This window comes from Strongylocentrotus purpuratus, unplaced genomic scaffold, assembly GCF_000002235.5.
Source record: "Strongylocentrotus purpuratus isolate Spur 01 unplaced genomic scaffold, Spur_5.0 spur5_scaffold_18, whole genome shotgun sequence".
NCBI lineage: Eukaryota > Metazoa > Echinodermata > Echinoidea > Camarodonta > Strongylocentrotidae > Strongylocentrotus > Strongylocentrotus purpuratus.
The window spans coordinates 8,203,073-8,221,392 of record NW_022145603.1 but is presented as its reverse complement, the minus strand read 5'-3'; the positions used below and the strand labels follow the sequence as shown (position 1 = coordinate 8,221,392).

The window sequence follows — 18,320 nt, the reverse complement described above, 5'->3', positions numbered from 1 at the left end:
TCATTACTGTAAATGACTGTTTTAGGAGTAGATTGTCTGAACGTTTGCATCAATGCGTTCGTCTTGTGATCACTTCATTAGTGCCAACGTTTGCAGCTTATTGCTGGGAAACAGTGGCACTTTACCAACCGCTAAACTCTACATACGGAACTTCCACTTTTGACTTTCAACGTCAGGACTCTTGAAATTCAAGTACATGTAAAGAAATATGTGTGATAATGTCACAAACTTTTATGTATGGAAATACTTGATTTAGTAAACTAAATTTGGCCATTGTTTCTGACCTTTTAGCTTTCACGGAAATCACATCTGGACTGTTAAAGAAAAAGTTTGAGAACCCTTGTTATAAATACTGATATTGATGTAAATGTAAAAATGAGTTTCACTTACAATACAAATAATTATGCTAGGTTTAAAAAAGGAATTAGACAGTAGATTGCACATGTAGTAATGTACTAATATTATCTTCAAGTGAACAATATACACTGTACATAAGTTTAAGTACTGAGTACTCTTAACTATAATCTGTACATGTACATGTGAATTATGAAAGCTAAGCTTGATTCGACCCATCGCATATGTAGTCGTCACACGACACATTAAGAAAAAGCTAAAATCATTTCCTCCATAATTCCAGACCTGACAAGTGCTAGAGTTTCTCTAAACAATTTCCCCATAGAACATAATAGTAAAAGGATATAAATTTTTGTCACAAACCTTTCTGTCACTTCACAAATGTTCAAATGTTCACCGCTCAATTTTCTACCTGCTCTGTAGGACGATTTTGGAACTCTGTACATGTACATACATGTACACATGTTGAAATACTTTTACTACATCACATCAAATCTATGTGTACTGTACATGTAACCTTGACAAAAACTATTTCTCATCCTGTTCTAAATCAAACAAGCAATACACGTATTATTGACAAGGAAATAACCTCTGTGGAAGTGAAACCCACACTTAAGCTGACAGTAATGACAATGAGATTTTAATCTATGGTTTCAATAAGGTTCAGATGATTCACCTCAAATAGGCTTACTGTACATAAAGGCAGAAAGACCAGAAAACAAGTAATTGATCAAAATATTCTAAAATATACAAAGTGGCAGAGCTGCCAACCTTGTGCGACCAAAAAAAAAAAGGAACCATGATGGCAAAAAAAAAGGAACCATGATGGCAAAAAAAAATGAGTTTCAAGCAACAATAAAAGGAATTCATTAAAACGAAACTTACAACCACGCGCGAAACACTTCCAATGCAGAAATGTCCATTCCTCATGCTGTTTTTTTTCATACAAGCAGGTATTTTTTTTAATTTTTTTTTTCGGGGGGGGGGGGGGGGGGGGGGGGGGGTTATTTTGGTACTACATGTATCAGCATTTCATTCTTTTTTGAGAATATTTTTCTCTTCAAGTATGTTTTAAACTAAGTTTTCTATTGAATTTGTGATCAAATCAACATTTTAGGGCAGTTGTTTAACGTGCGGTTTGTATTTTTAAAAAATTAAATAATTTTGTTTTTCTTAAACAACAAAAAAAAATTATGAAGAAAAACAAACTACCGTAATTTGGAGAAAAAAACAGTAATTCCGCCAAAAACAGAATGGGTGGCACTTGGCAGCTCTGAAGTGGGGGTTTAAAGGATCTGTGAATATTTGGAGGTCAAATGTTCAGGTGCTATCTCTGATATGGCTTATTCCCCTTTTCAACTTTGAATCCAAATTGGTCAAATTACAAGCTTGCTTGTTTGTATTTTATTATTTTATTGAGACTAAATTCCAACTTGTATGAACAATGGGCGCAAAACATAATCTCTGGGAATTTCCCCATTGACAATTGGACAAAAGACACAAGGAAATTAATGGTTTTATAACGGATGTACAGGATCAAAGTATACATGTACAGTATATCCTGTTAATGTCTGTTAATCAAAAAGTTCTTTTTTGACACATCTGTTATCTGATTGAAAGTTCAGCTGGTATCAAGCATCATACAACATGTATCAACTCCATATCCTAATGATGTGGTTCTACCTCCGTGTGATGAAAATGAAATTATGATTTTCAACGGTTATGCAGTTTACGTCCTGGTCTTCCAGACACATCTCTCCATGCCACTACATTCCACTAAGCTAATACATTGTACCTAAATGTAAAAGTGTGTAGACCTGCATGACATGTTACATGTATGTTTAAGTTGATCAAGTAAGAATCTATTTTCCATCACTAATCAAACACAGGATTACGGTTGAATGAGAAGAGACTCAGTGTTTGGTATTTTAGACTGAATAACATTGCACCATCACATGGCACTCCCTAAAAGGTCAAGTATACGGAACATTGTCAAAACCAGAAATACAAATAACAGACATTCCACATGAAACCACAACATGTAAACAGGACACACCTACAAAGTAAACAACGAGGAGGCACTCTCTTCATATGAAGGATTATTTTTCTAATGCATACATCTACTGTACATCAACATGTACAGTGCGTCCAAGAAAAAACAATTCACAAAAACAAAAGATTGTTGTGAGCAAACTACAGGTTGTACATGTACATGTATGAGCTACATGTTTATTAAAGTAATTCATTGTATTTGTGCCCAAATCTGACACATACTGTATGGATTTCAACACGCCATTTTCAAAACAATGTTGTCCAGCTAAGCATGCATGGATTCATGCGATCAATTTGAAAGCAGATTAGTTCCACAAGTATTTTATGAAAAGCAAGGAATTATTAAATACACTGTAATGTTAATTAATACAGCTCATACAATGTAGTTTTTGCACACAATAACTGTTTGTTTTTTCCGCGATGCACTCTACAATTGCGCATTGTACATTGTATAATTATTAATTAGGTCAAGTTTTGCAGTTTATTTAGACTAATTAGATTGTATACTACCAAACCAACTCTAAATCAACCGATTCTAGGTCATTCAGTGTTGTATCTTTTGTTCCGTCTGTTTTCGGTTTTGTTAGCTTGGCTGTGGTTTCAGAATTAGTCCTAGTCTGGATTGCAAACTTGCGAGAGATCACCCAAACCAGAGAAGGCAATGGCACTAAACCGCTCAATGTGAACATGGCTCCTTTGCAAAATCATCATCACTATAAAAATGATGATCACTGATTAGGAATAACGCCCTCAGGGAATATCACTTGAGTGTTCACATTTGTGAGAGATTACGATGAACATGTACATTGTACTTGTGGCAATACAATGACCAGCAGGAATATAAACTATAACTGCTGGTACAGTATGAACACTTCCCTTTGCAATCTAATTATATTGATATGTGTTTATGTAGCCTATACTCCTACTTGAAGTTCACAGAGTTTTAATCGCTCCAGAATTCTAGTTCCTTGACAGACTACGTGGTCATATTTTAAAGAACCTAACAAAAAAATGACCAGCGGAAATGCACACAAAACAACTGCTCAAACACACACAAAATTCAAAATCGGACCTAGATTTTAAATCCAGACCCCCGTTAATTTACAATTTAAACAGCTAGGGTGCCAAAAAACACAACACTATCCAAATTTAAATTTAAATTCAATCCCCCCCCCCCCCCCCAAATGAAAAAAAGAAATTATGATCCCGGACTTAACAGATAGATGTAAACACACCCCTTTGCAATTCACCTCATCAGCACTAGATAATGCTCCATCATTATAGCAATAGGAATATAACTCCTTAGGGGATCAGTGTTCCCACTCGCAGGGTGATGAACGATCTCCTTTACGCTTCTAGCCAGTAGCCTCTCAGGCGGCTCGGGTTTCAATTTTCTCCAATAAGCCTTGTCAAAACAAGCCAAGGAGGAGCTTCAATAGCGATGTGCATAGGGCACTGTCATGGTTTCAAACCTTAAAGGGGAAGTCCACCCTGATATTAAGTTGGTTTACCGTTAATTAAATAGAAGCAGAAAAATGAACAAGAAGAAAATTATGAATTTTAGAAGTAGCGGAAAATCAAACACAAATTGGCAACTCTGTGACGTCTCTTGCGCGCTCCTCTCCAATTCGCTCTGTACAGAAAGTTTCATGAACATTCATTTTCTTTGTAATATTGATGATAGACTAGCTTTGTATCATACAGGGGTTGTAAAGACACATACTGTATTTGAAATAATTGTATCTGTGGTGAATGTATGATTGAAAATTTTCTTAAAGATAAAGACCAGTTATGGTCATGCAATTGCATTGTGAAAGAAACATTGTGAAATAGATCAGAAAAGGTTGATCATCTAGCATAGATATACTGCAAGGTTCTGGAATCATCGATATGATAAGAAATTTGGCCCAGTCTTCATAAAGTTACAAGCACTGTACACAGAAATATGAGACTACGCACACGTGTGCAACACATGCATTTTTATCTCTCACACACCAATAGATGAACTAATTTACCAAATATATCAATTAGTAGGCGGTTTCCCGGCAAATTTGTTATCATCAAAACATATTCTTTCACATGATTGGTAAAAAGAGCTTCCATTTCATTTTTGAAATTGGGGCGTTTCCAATACTGGTCTTTACCTTTAAGGGAAAATAATAGATACCGGTACATTTTTGATGGATTTTAGTACAGGGCATATGGGAGGGGAGTTTGTAAGATACATGTACGTCACTGAGTTGCCAATTTGTGTTTGATTGATTGCACCTTCAAGGATTCAAAACTTTAGTATTCATTTGACTCTACTCAAACTTTCACTGACTTTTTTATTGACATTGACTACTCTCCCTTTAAGTTTGCAAAACCTCAAAGTAACACAAGCTACAAATGTACATGTACTGATACTGTACATGTTTTAATAACAATGAGGCTTTACAAGGAACCCCAACGGCGACGATTGCTCAATGTTTTAAACTGCCGTACATGTACATGTATACACCAAGCAAGCAGTCTGACACTGTAACTTAAAGCTGGCGAAACCTAAAAGTGAATTTTCTTTCTATCTACTGATAATTATTTGGTTCATTTTCTTTTTATAATACTGGGCCTCTTTTGTTTTCGATATTCAAGTCTGCTTCACTCTAAAATTTGATGTGCATGTATGTGCTGTAAACATGTACATGAAACTTTTGAGTGAAGCGTACTGGAATATCAAAATGAAAAGAGGCCCAATAAAAAAAAAAATGAACAAAATAATTATCTGTAGATACATGTAGAAGAAAAAAAAACCACTGCAAGAAATTATCTTACCGGTAGCAAAAGCACAGATAATTGTACATGTACATGTAGGAGGTCCCTGAAGTTTGAACAAACAGGGGATCTTTTACACCATGTGTACATCTGGGCCCCGTCTTATAAAGAGTTGCGATTAATCCATACCAATCACAAGTCCTCCAACCAATCGCAAATTGGCAGTCTGTTATACATAGTTGGTATTGATATCAATGGCATACATATCAACTCTTTATAAGACGGGGTGCTGGAGTCTGAATTGGAACAGCACTTTCGATAAATACCTACAAAGCCTGAAAATGAGACTGAGCGGTGGAAGCAAGATTGGAAGAGTATTTTGAGCACAAGGTGGTGATGGATAGCAATGACATACAAACCACTCACTTGGGCAAAATGATAGGACTGCATTAAGAGATACTGGTATGTGTACAGAGAGCTCGCAAGCCTCAAGGCAACAGGTATGGAGGTACATGTACAAGTACATTGTACATGCAGGCCAACATGAACAGGTTGGTGTGTAAAGGAGCTATGGAAATGAATACAAAACTTGCTGGTAATATACAGTACATGTGGAAATGTACAGTATGTGTACGTAAAAGGCTAGTATTTGTAATGGAGAATCTTTTTCATGGCTTGCAAATTCAGCATACAGTACAGTCTACATGTATATACATGTACATGTATATACATGTACAACACTGTAGCCTTCATGTACACTGTACTCTGTACATGTACTACCGGTATACATGTACATTATCATTACAATCACCTTCCCAACAAGTACCATCATTATCACTATCATAAAAACCATAACCATCATCCTCATCACCACCACAACCACCACCATCATATCAATTAATTAGTGTGTGATTAATGTCAACCTGTAACATTGCACTGGTGGTCCAAAAGGAGTGAAAAGACCTCCCCCTCCCGTTTCTCTCAGGCAGCTTAAAGTGCATGTATGTGTCTATGACACAGTTTATCTACCGGTAAGTATTTATGCAACCTCCATCCCCTCCCAGGCCAGGGCCACACCCTACCACTATCCATTAACCATAAAAATGAGTTCCCCAAATCTACATGTAAATAATTCAAAGCATCTTTAAAGAAAACAAAAGCTGTAATTACAATATGCCTAAAAATACATACTGTACATGTACAGAATGCTCTGATAAACAGTTTCATCAGGTTTCCTGGTGATTTCACAAATTCAGCTCCATAAATATTAATCACAAAAGTAAATGAAGCATCATAGAAGATACCTACATAGAGTACATGTGAAAATACTGTTTCTATATCTACTGCAGATTACAGCATACATGTACATGAATATCCTTTTGGCTTGACAGAGTATTAGGAATACACAAAATCAATAGAACATAAATGAATGCAATACACACTGTGGACATAACACACACACACATACACACACACAACAACACCATCGCCCCTTGTTAATAACAAACGAACGTCTCCATAAATTCAGGTCACAAGCAAGACCACAGCCCCCTCTCTCTCTCTCTCTCTCTCTCTCTCCGCATCTCTTCCATTATCCTCCTCCTCCTCCTCGCATCGTAGAAAACATTATCCCTCGCCTCGCACCACGACTCCCCTGCCTGTACACGTTTGGATCAGCAGTGCGTGCATAATGCGCCTCCCTTGCTCCCAGCCTGCGCTCTATTCATACAGAGGCCTCGAATCTTGCCAGTGTTTCTGAGTAGAATCCTGCATAATTTCACCATTTATTCCTGTGGCTGTACGTCTCCTCAGTTACACTGTACGGCTTATGCAGTGTCGCTAGTCTACCAATCAGACTCCTTCATAACATCACACTTACATGTATCCAGGCTCTCATTTTCTGATTATCCAAGCCCTTTGCAAATCTACTATGATCAAGATTGTAAAACGAGGTTCATTTTACAAAAGTTTCTACAACAAGGGCATGTAAATGTTTAATTGGATTTTATCTATTCATTCATTTATTTATTTATTTTGTATTATTAATTAATCATATTATAATCATTCATAATCTATTTCTGTATTTATTTAATCATTTAACCCTTCATGACCTGATTTTTTTTATATTTTTATCAATTTACATGTACATCATAAAATCAATTCATTCATTCATTTTAATATTCATTCTTTTAAATTTCTCTTCTGCAGCTTTGCTGAAAAGTAATCATAATGTGATCACCTCTCTTATGCCACCTGTCTATCACAGTGTATGTACATGTACATGTTTATTGTCTTCATCTGTTTCTCTCTCTCACTTGTCATCGAGTTATTCTTCTATTCTGCCCCCCCCCCCCCTCCCCCCCCCCCCCCTCTTCTCTCTCTCTCTCTCTCTCTCTCTCTCTCTCTCTCTCTCACGGCTTCCCTTCTCCACCTCCTCTATTAAAAGCAAAATTCTCTCCTTCCCTCATTCCTTTTTTCCCCTCTCTCTCTCTCTCTTTATCTCCATCTCTCATGCTCTTTCATTTCCTTCTGTCTCCCTCTCTCTTTTCCCTTCTCTAATTCCCCTCCTCCCCTCTTCTCTTTCTCTGCGTCTCCTTTGATCATTTTTGTTTTCCTCTCTCTATGTGATTTGCACAACTGCCTTCTGTGTTCTTCACACTCCATAAAAACACATCAACACATTATCTCACACAATGTTCTACAATAGGGGCAGTTACACTGTCATCCAAACACGCCAAAAAATGCCAAACCGGAGCCTGGCCGCGATGTTACCAAGGGCAACTACGCTTTACCGGCAGACATGCCAAGCCCCAAACATTCCAAAACGAAGTGTGATCTTTTGGCGTGTTTTGGCGTGTTTTGGCGTGTTTTGGCGTGTTTGGCAAGTATAACCGCTCGCAGTTGTAACATCGCGATGTTAGGCACGTGACTTCCGGCACTTCCGGATTGTTACCCGCGCTCTTTTAAACCACGTTCTTCCCGTGTGATATTTATAGCATTTCCATCGTCGCGCGTGTTATCCGTTCATTCAGCTCCGTTTGTTCCAATTCCGTTAACTCATCCTTTATTCAATCTTCGTTATTCCCGTCTGGCCATATCTGTCTAGTAGTAGTATTTGAGTGTTTTGTTAGATTAATTAATATGGAAGTGAACAATTAATTCCCATTGGACTGATGATGAGATGAAGTTCTTGATTTCGATGTGGAGGCAGGGAGAGCTCCTCCACCAGACTTCCAAGCGTCCCTGCAAACGTGGGGAAAAGGGCTTCAGAGAAATGAGTGAAAGCATGAAATTAACAATTAACAACGATGATTTTCTTAACCTTCCCATATCGTTTTTACTACTAGATTTCGATTGAATTTGGGAAAACTGAATCAGCAGCCGTAGTCCGTACTTCGTAACTTATCCACTCTTGCCTCAAATACTACACGCGAGATAAACAAAACATATCGCATGCATGCGCATGGGATGTATCGCTATTTAGCTAGCTATAGCGCTAGCTGGAAATTGCGCGCGCTAAAAATCTTATAGCAGGCCGGGGTCAAAGGTCGGGAAGACTGCACATGCGCATTACCAACCGAAACACGCCAAAACATCGCTGAACAGCTCCGTCGGTGATGTTTCAGCACAAGTGTAACCGGGTGCACGAAACATCGCGACTTTTCAAAATGAGGTATTTGACAGTATAAATGCGCCTAATGTAGCGTTTTTCAATTGGGCTGCAGTGGCACCCTGGACTGCCGAAGGACATCCCCAGAGGTGCCAGGCCATGAGAGAAATTTCAAAAATACTGTTTAGGAATAACATTGATTTCGAGAAAAACAAATAACAGAAACTGCTAGAGCATGTAATCTGTCCTTTCTTCCTTGCTCATCGCTCACAACATTTAGAAAGAGGATGAAGAATTTGGGATTGGGGTGACACAAAATGTTCTACTGTATGTCTAAAAGGGTGCTATGAGGATGAAAAGGGCTGTTCTACACCACCAGCCTATATATCTCACATTGGGTGTTTTACACCTGTTGATGGTAACACCTTTATTCACACTGCCTTACAATATACAGGAGGCCTGTCCTCATCAGCTCGAGATTGCCAAATATTTCGCTATTTGAACCATCCTGATCGCAATTTATCTAGTTAATTTTCGTTTTCATCAGCCCAAAGTTGCAATTAGCGGGATATTTGGTCAAGATAATCATCCCAAGATATCTTGGGATAGTTTGCAAAATATTGCACTACTTGGCAATATCTTGAGTTTCTAGTTTCGAGGTCCAAGTCTCGAGCTGATGAAGACGCAATGTGTAACTTCTGGCTTATTTCCCAAATCAGAAATAGCGGGCTATTTGGCAATCTTGGGCTGATGAGGACACGCCTAGTAGGTGTTAGACACCTGTTGATGGTAACACCTTTATTCACACCGCCTTAAAATACACTTAGTGAATATTGCATTGAGTGAATAATTGTAATTGTATACATTTGTAGGTGGGATATGAGGGGTACATGTAAATGACATGTGTGTGCTGTAAAAGTAGAATGTACATGTACCGGTACATGCAACACATACATGTACATGTAATACTATTCATGTAACAATAATAATAGGCATTTCTATAGCGCCGTCTATCTAGGTAATTCCGAGGCACATTTATTATTACCCCGGCTTTAGCCTACATGTAGCTGCCGTTTATACAGCGGTCCAGCATTTCAATGAATTAATTCCTGCCAGGTACCCATTTACATCACCTGGGTTGAGTGTGGCAAATGTACATGTAGATCAATGTCTTGCCAAAGGACATTAGTACCGCGGCGGGACTCGACCCGCGGACCTTCTACAGTACAGCATTTTCCAAAATACTGGGATAAAAGAGAATGGCAGTTGCCTTTTCATAGGATGGGATTCTATGAACAAACATCTCTCATTATTCTGTGGAAACTTTCCTCATTTAATTGACTGCTCCTGTTCATCACATAAAATTGATTTCAGGTCTTAAAACTAATATCAAAATCAAATTAAATTTGAGCTGTAGATCCTTTCGGCAGTTTCATCAAACATCACATCGATTTTTAGCTGATTTTTAGTCGATTTTATAGTTTGATAAAACAGGGCATAAAATTGAAATCATGTTAGGACCTAAAAATCCATTGAAGCGATTTTAAGTTCAATTTGACAGCTTGATGAAACATCCCCCCCCCCCCCTCATTACATGGAGAGTACTCTATTTACAGTACATTTCTACATACAATGCTATACCCTACTGAAGGACATCTGGATAGTGTCTAAAAAGTGTTTCACTGGACAGAGAGAGAGCCTTCTGGTATGTCAGCAGATTAGAAAGAAATTCAGTCTCTTAATCCGATAGAATCCTTCTTGAATCCTGAACAAGGGCATCTTTATCCCTCAGGGTATTGCTGACACACCATGCAGGCAGGCACACATGCATCTATAGGCCTACCGTATTATCCTATACCAAGTCATGATGATGTACAGTGAATCATATTTTCCCATGTACATGTAGAGTAGATGTACAAATGTAGATTGCACAAACACCACTGTGTCAATTTTTAAAAAATAAACTTTGCTTATTTCTTCCTTTGTTTGTGGACAGGCAAAGCAAAACGGGTCAATTTCAGCATTTTTTAAAACTTTGTATTATTATTATTTCCTTTAAAGATTTTCGTGGACAGTTTATATCTTACATATTTTACCATACTGTACATCAGATTTACAAACATATTCGTGTGCACAAAACACCACTTTTTTGTGTGCTTGTCTTTCCTTTTACTACTGGGGGGGGGGGTAAATCAATTTTGTCCATGATGGAAGGGTCAAAATAAGATGATTTTTTTTGTTAGGTCAGTTCAGTAATAGAATTTGAACCTGTGGTTAAAAGATGTTAAGAGTCAAAGATAGAAGACTAAAGAGTATGACAGGCCTTTATTCATGATGAAGGAAAAAAAAAAGGGGGGGGGGGGGGGTCTCTATTTAATATCATCACTTTTATTTTAATTCCCAGACCGCCACTGTCAAATTCAAATTGAATGTAAACCAAAAGGAGCAAATGCATGTACAGTGTAGTTCACAAATGTACAGTCAACACAATACTCATTCCATACATCACTGCACAGTAATGTAGAAATTAATTACTCGCCTATTGCAATCAAATTTGCAAAATCCACAGGAAGCTTATAAATCGAGGCAAGACCAATATGAGTTGAATATGACTGGTTTGACTAATTACTGTACTCTATGGAGATGGATGCTACATATGCCAAACGACCATCGAACCAAGCAACCCAGGCTCCTCATGAATATTCAATCAGGATGAGGTGTCATGAGTCACAGTGAGGAATCAGGGCGGGGCCTGTGTTGCCACGACAACATCCCATCATTGGAGCCCTTGGAGTAATGGTATCATATTTTACTACTGCAGTATAATATCATCTGCTTGGAGCCAGAACGGCATTGACTCACACTGGTAATATGCTGGTTTAAAGATAAAGACCAGTTCTGGTCATGGGATTGCAAGAAACATTGTGGAATCGATCAGAAAAGGTTGATCATCTGGCATATACTGCAAGGTTCTGGAATCATCAAAATGATTACAAATTTGGCCCAGTCTTGGTAAAGTTACAAGCACTGTACACAGAAAGATGTACAGTGTACATGTATGGGACTACGCACACGTGCGCGACACGTGCGTTAAATCTATCATTTCCAAATAGATATAATAATTTACCAAATATATCGATTAGTAGGCGGTTTCTCTGCAAAATTTGTATGATCATGTATTAGTCAAAACATATTCTTTCACATGATTGGTAATAGAGCTTCCATTTCATTTTTTGAGAGGGGGGTGTTTTCAAAACTGGTCTTACTCTTTACCTTTAAGTTTAAAACAGAATAAACGCCCTTCTGGCTTTGAATAGAGGAATTAATTGTACAGAGGTAATTCATGGACCAATACAAATCAAGGCTTTGCAGAAGGGAAGCGGGAAAATATAGATCTGACAATCAAGAAAGAGGATGGTTCAATAACTTTTTAGGTGACCGACCCACACAATCAAAGAGAGAGAGAGAGACAGAGACAGAGTGAGACAGAAACTGAGACATGTACATGTATGTGTAAGCAAAATAAAGCGAATATACATGTAAACATGATTGTACATGTTGTTGGTTGTTGGAATTATCATCTGCTTTTTTTTAATTTCAAAAGTACGAATGAAGGGGGAAAATGGAAGCAGGGCACAAATCCCTTCTAATAAAGGTATAACTGTACATGCAACATCATATATGTAAAAGCACATACATGTACATGTACATGTAGGGGGCCATTGCCACATTGTTTGAAATACATCCTGGTACAAAATGATCTACAGTACATGAAAAGTACAACAGAAAGGTATTTTGTAACAATTAAGTTGCTCTATAAAGTTGTATGTACCCTACATGTACATGTACATGTAAGCGGCGATGACAGGTCAACTGTGGAGGTCACAGTTTGTCCCATGAGTGAACAATATGTAAAAGATAATACACTTTGTCATCAGTAAACTATTTATGATAACCTTCTCTTAAAGGTAAAGACCAGTTTTGGAAACGCCCCCCCCCCCCTTTCAAAAAATGAAATGGTAGCTCTTTAATATTACCAATCATGTGAAAGAATATGTCTTGACTAATACTGTACGTGATGGTACAAATTATGCTGAGAAGCCGCCTACTTATTGATATATTTGGTAAATTAGTTATCTATTTGGACGTGATAGATATTACGCACGTGTCACGCATGCATGCGTAGTCCCATACATCTTTCTGTGTACAGTGCTTGTAACTTTACGAAGAGTGCACACCAATACTTATATGCTAGATGATCAACCTTTTCTGATCGATTCCACAATGTTTCTTTCACAATGTAATCACATGATCAGAACTGATCTTTATCTTTAATCTAAACTGTACATGTCCTGGTAGTCATGATTGTATTTCCTTCCTACAGTACATGTACTGTACAGTAACAATTCGTCCTTGTTTTCACGAAGTGACGGTAGAGAGGAAAATCGTCACGCAAAGTGAATGCAATTTGTTTTCACTACCGTCACTTCGTGAAAACAGCGACGAATTGTTTCCTCACCCACACAAATTCCACACCCTTAAAAGAAATCCATTCAGGCATGAAGTTATGAACAAAGGAAGTGCTAGAGAAGAATTGAAAGAGAAAGTCACTTTGACCTGTACCACATAAAGATGAGTTACAGAGCACATTTTACAGAAATAATAATACCGGTAATAATAATAATAGCTAGTTCTTCCATAGCGCTTTTCAGGAACGAAGGCCCTCTCAAAGCACTTTACAGATACTGTATTATTACCCTGGTCATTGGATTCAGGCTTACCCGCACACAATGTATGAACATTCTCCACTCCCTGGGGAGTATTCCAGGCGTCATTTTTAAAGGTTGTACATGCGCACACTTGCTAATCTAACCACATTAGCATTTGCATCCTACCAGTCTGGACACTGGAAGCCATAGGGAAAAGCACATCTAGATTTACTCAATTAGAGTTTTGGAATAGTCCAATTTTGTAATGTAATCAAATTTATGCATATTTTATACCTTTGTAAAGTGCCATGATAGATTATTTCATCATCTATTTCAAATAAATGTATCTCAATGGGTAGAATCCAAATTGCATAAATTAGTTGTTGCTACTTGCTATAAAGAAGGACAAACATTATGGCTTGCGCTATCTAACAACATGTAAAGTATGCAATTTCCATTCTGACTATTGAAACAAAATTACTTATAAAAGGTGAATAAAGTAATTTGTAACAAGGAACTTTAACTTTAAGGAGCTTTAAATGTGATTACATTAAATAAAAATGACCTACATGGATAAATGATATACTCAAGAGAATTTTAAAGAGAAAATCACTTTAAAGGGAAAGTCCACCCCCAAAATAAGTTTGTTTCGATAGAGGCAGAATAATAAGAAAATCAGGTGAGTGAAAGTTTGAGCAAATTCTGAATGAAAATAAGAAAGTTATGAATTATTGAAGTTGTGATCAATCAAATACAAATTGGCAACTCTGTGACTTATTATACGAGCTCTCCTTCATTTGCTTTGTGCATAATATTCCATAAAATCATGTTTTCTTCGTTATTGATGACGGAATATATATTTGTTCCTTGCAGAGGGAGTATAGAAACATATTTGCAATTATTATATTTAGGGTGCATGTATGGTTGAAATTTTTCTTGAGGGAAAATGAAAATTTTAGATTTTTTTAGTACTGAGCAAATGGAAGTTGAGCTCGCATGATACGTCATAGAGTTGCCAATTTGTGTTTGATTGATCACAACTTCAAAAATCCTAACTTCCTTATTTTTAATCGGAATTTGCTCAAACTTTCACTGACTTGTTTCTCTCATTTTTCTACTCCTATTAAAACTAACTTAATTTCAGGGTGGACTTCCCCTTTAAAGGTACTACTTGTATGTCCCATTTGGTGGCCAAAAAAGGGAAAGGTTAAATTCCAACGGCATCTGAAAAGGAAATATTATTTTAGAACTTTCATCAAAACGAAAGGGCTTGAAAATGGCTTTTAGTGGGAAAATAATGACCATTAGACTTAATAACAGTGATTGCAATCACCTTCTTCTTTTTCTTGATTTGATTTTCTTTGGCAATCAGTCACAGTTGACTATTTTTGCCACACACTATTTTATGAATTATTTATATATATACATATGTACAATTTTATGTCATAAATGACTATTTTTAGGATTCTACAGTAAGTAATAGTCTGATTTTCAGACCTTTTTACTACATGTAAATGGTCGTATGTTTTGTGCTGCACAAAGATTCAATCAGTTTAATTTTCACAATTACAAGCTCATGTACATGTACCTGTACCTGTTACAGCTTATTTAAAGTATGTTACATTACCAAAGAAAAAAAAATGTCAGTCAGTATTAAACTCGATAGTGTTTGACAGTGAAGTCTAGAAGGTAAACAGGTTTCCTTGCATAATTTGAATACCTGCTAACACTGCTAATGTTTAAATTTCACGGATCCATCTTGCAATCTTCTGTGTAGTTTGTTCCATCCTTCTTACGATATGATTTTACAACAGATTCTAGATAGAAGTCAGGGAAAAAATTAATATTTATTTTTCGGGGGCTACTTTTCAAGCTTGCCTGCATGAATATAACATTCTAAAATTTGTTTTGCATTGAACTCTATGCAAATTTATGGGGGCTCTTTTCTGGTTTTCGGGGGCTCTTTTGGGCATTTCGGGGGCTAATTCGCCCCGAGCCCCCGTGTATTTTTTTCACTGATAGAAGTACTTATAATAATTAAACGGAGCACACATTTTTAAACGAAAAGTCACAGAAGCAACTAACATTTTTGTTGTATTTTTATCTCATTTAATATTCTTTTCTCATTGGTTTTATTTATTTCTTTTCATGCCCATTTATTAGATTGCTGCATCCATTTCATTCATGGCTTCTCTACCTCCCCTAATGATTCAGCTCCGATAGAGAGAGAGGGAGAGAGAGAGAGAGAGAGAGAGAGAGGGAAGGCAAAATGACAAGTCATAAAAAGTTTGAAACCTTCCTGGAAAAACAAAGATCTACCAATCTAGTCACTATTTTGAAGAAGATATAAGTAAAGTTAATCGTTAATACCTACCATTATACCTCTTATATGAATATTTAGTTTTTTTTATCGACTGCTCAATAGATGAAATATATTTTAGATGACATTTGATGTAGTCTGTCAAGTTTCAATGAGTATAAGATGATAGCTACTCTAATATCATCCTGGAACACACTTCCTGAAGAGGTAGTCACTGCTACCATGGTGAATGCCTTTAAAGCTAGACTGGATCGAGTATGGAAGGACAAGCGTTTCTGCTCCCCATATGAGTAGAATACCCGATGCAGAACTGAGCCAGACAAACTTACCAAGAAGACACCCAACTACGAGAAGGAAGAAAATGAAATTGAACTGGAAGCCCGACTGCTGAGAACACAGCATTCTTCCAGAATCTCGGGTAAAGGTAAAGTAAAGATGTTACTTAGACATGATGTCCATGTAACATTGGTAACTTGAGGTGTTGAGGAGAATATACCTGTATACCATAAATCTTGCAGGTTTCCTTTCATTTGTGTCATCATCTCATTAAACATGTTACATGCATCAATTAATTGGCACATTTTTTTAGAATGCAGCCAAGATGTATACGTACATGTATGCAAGAGAAAAAATTACCTTTTAGAAGAAAAAAACATGATCTGAAAATTGCTAGTTCCTTATTTGTTTCATGTTTATAAATTGATATAATGTTGATGAGTTCAAGTTTCAAGTATTCTGAACTACTGTATTGCTCCCATCATATTAATGTTATCTACGCAAAAAAGTGGAGTATACAGACTGTGACAAAGTTTCAGGTCAGAAAATAAATGAGCAAGTAAAATATTATGTCCATGATATACATGTACGTTGGTATTTTGTTGTGTCTGTTTTTTTTTCATTTTAAATGAAATAAAAGTGTGCAAAGGAATACACACAATTGCAATGGAATCTATTGTAGGATTGGTGTTAGAAACAGAATATAACAATAACAAAATTACTTACCAACTCTGAATTTTGCACCTTTATGTCACAATTTATGACCCAACCCGATGGAATGACCCAGATATATATAGGACATACATGTACATACAACATATTCATAATTCCTGCAAACTTCTACAGAATTTGATGTTGGCTGCAAAAGGGACATCGTCTAGTAATAGTACCTTACTACCTTTATTAATATAGAATCTAGATCTACTCCATTTCAATTTTAACTTGTTCTGAGTTTTGACCTTGCACATTTTGTTTTCAATGCTTATCATTTTAGTTGTTCATCATCAATAAAATGTGAGTCAAGATTAACATCTAAAAACAAATATATGCATTATCAATAACAATTAATGTTGAAAAGAACTAGAAGATCTAGATCTTCTATGATGTATCTTTATCATTTATGTTACAAAATGAATCTAGACTCTAGTCTAAGTTTGAGTTAGAAATCTACAACTTGATTATTCTCTCGTCTCTATAGTCACACAGTTCTAGATCTAGACCCCTCTACTCTCTAATCAAATTTGCAAGAAGAATTTGTGATGGAGAGAGGGGGTGGGATGGGGAGGGGGGCGGAAGCGGTCCTGAGCTGATGCGATGGGGCCTGGGGTACAATTCTGTGTACACCTGTAAGAAGGAAAGCAAGATCGAGAATAGCACACAATCATTCGCGATAAAACGAGCAATGTAATTGCCGTTATACTGCGGTAGTGTACAGCGAAGCCGAGGCGCACTATTTCAAATACCCAATCCCGCGACAACTTTCACTCATCTCATCGCAATCGACAACAACTCAGTAATGTCTGGAGAAAACTCACCTCGAATCCTAATTGATAGATTCCTATTAAATACCTAACACTCCTCCTTCGCTATTTCACAGTTAAGAATCCTCAGAAACAGCCAAATGAGCAGTAATTCCAAACCAAAAGTGACAGGTTGTGTCTGTGTCCTTCAGTGGTATTTCGGTAATATGGAACGCGTATGATCGACGCGACGGACGTAAAGCTAAGCTACAGCTAGCTACGATGCAATGTGCCTTTTGTTGACATGCGCGGACGCATTTTGACAATAAAGCTACGTAGATGGGTGTGGCCACTTGGTAATGCAGTGCTAGAACTACTCCGCCGTATCCTTTTGGTTGAACCAATAATCTGCGATCCTCTTTACTTCACATTTAAGTGTACATTTCAAGGAAACGAAAGGAGATAGTGAGAGGTAAGAGGGAGGAAACAATAGAGCCTCAGCAAGGAAAAGTGTGTGACATCCATTAAGTGTGTTTTCGATGGTGGGGTGCTGGGGGCACAAATCCGAGAAGAAAAAAGAAGTTAGCATACAATGTTCTGTCGGGGCACGGAAAAGGGGCACCATTTTTCTTTTTTGGTATACTATAGTTATGTCAGATTGTGTTGGTTCAGTTGCAGGTGAGATGGGGCGGGTGGGGTCACGTTCCCCTGTTCCAACTCTTGACTCGCAGCTTAAGTTTAAAAAATAAAAAAAATCCCATCCCTGGTATCCGATATTGGCCAAGTGT

The 18,320-nt window shown here is 37.2% G+C and overlaps 1 protein-coding gene across 1 annotated transcript in view; it reads right to left on the bottom strand.

The window, feature by feature from the left end:
- The window catches only part of LOC576118 (tetraspanin-1), a 45,138-nt gene extending 27,344 nt beyond the window's left edge, over positions 1-17,794 (bottom strand). Inside the window, exon 1 of the mRNA XM_776459.5 lies at positions 17,608-17,794. The gene's annotated coding sequence lies outside the window, so the exon portion shown is untranslated. The remainder of the gene's footprint in view (positions 1-17,607) is intronic.
- Between the last annotated feature and the right edge of the window lie 526 nt (positions 17,795-18,320).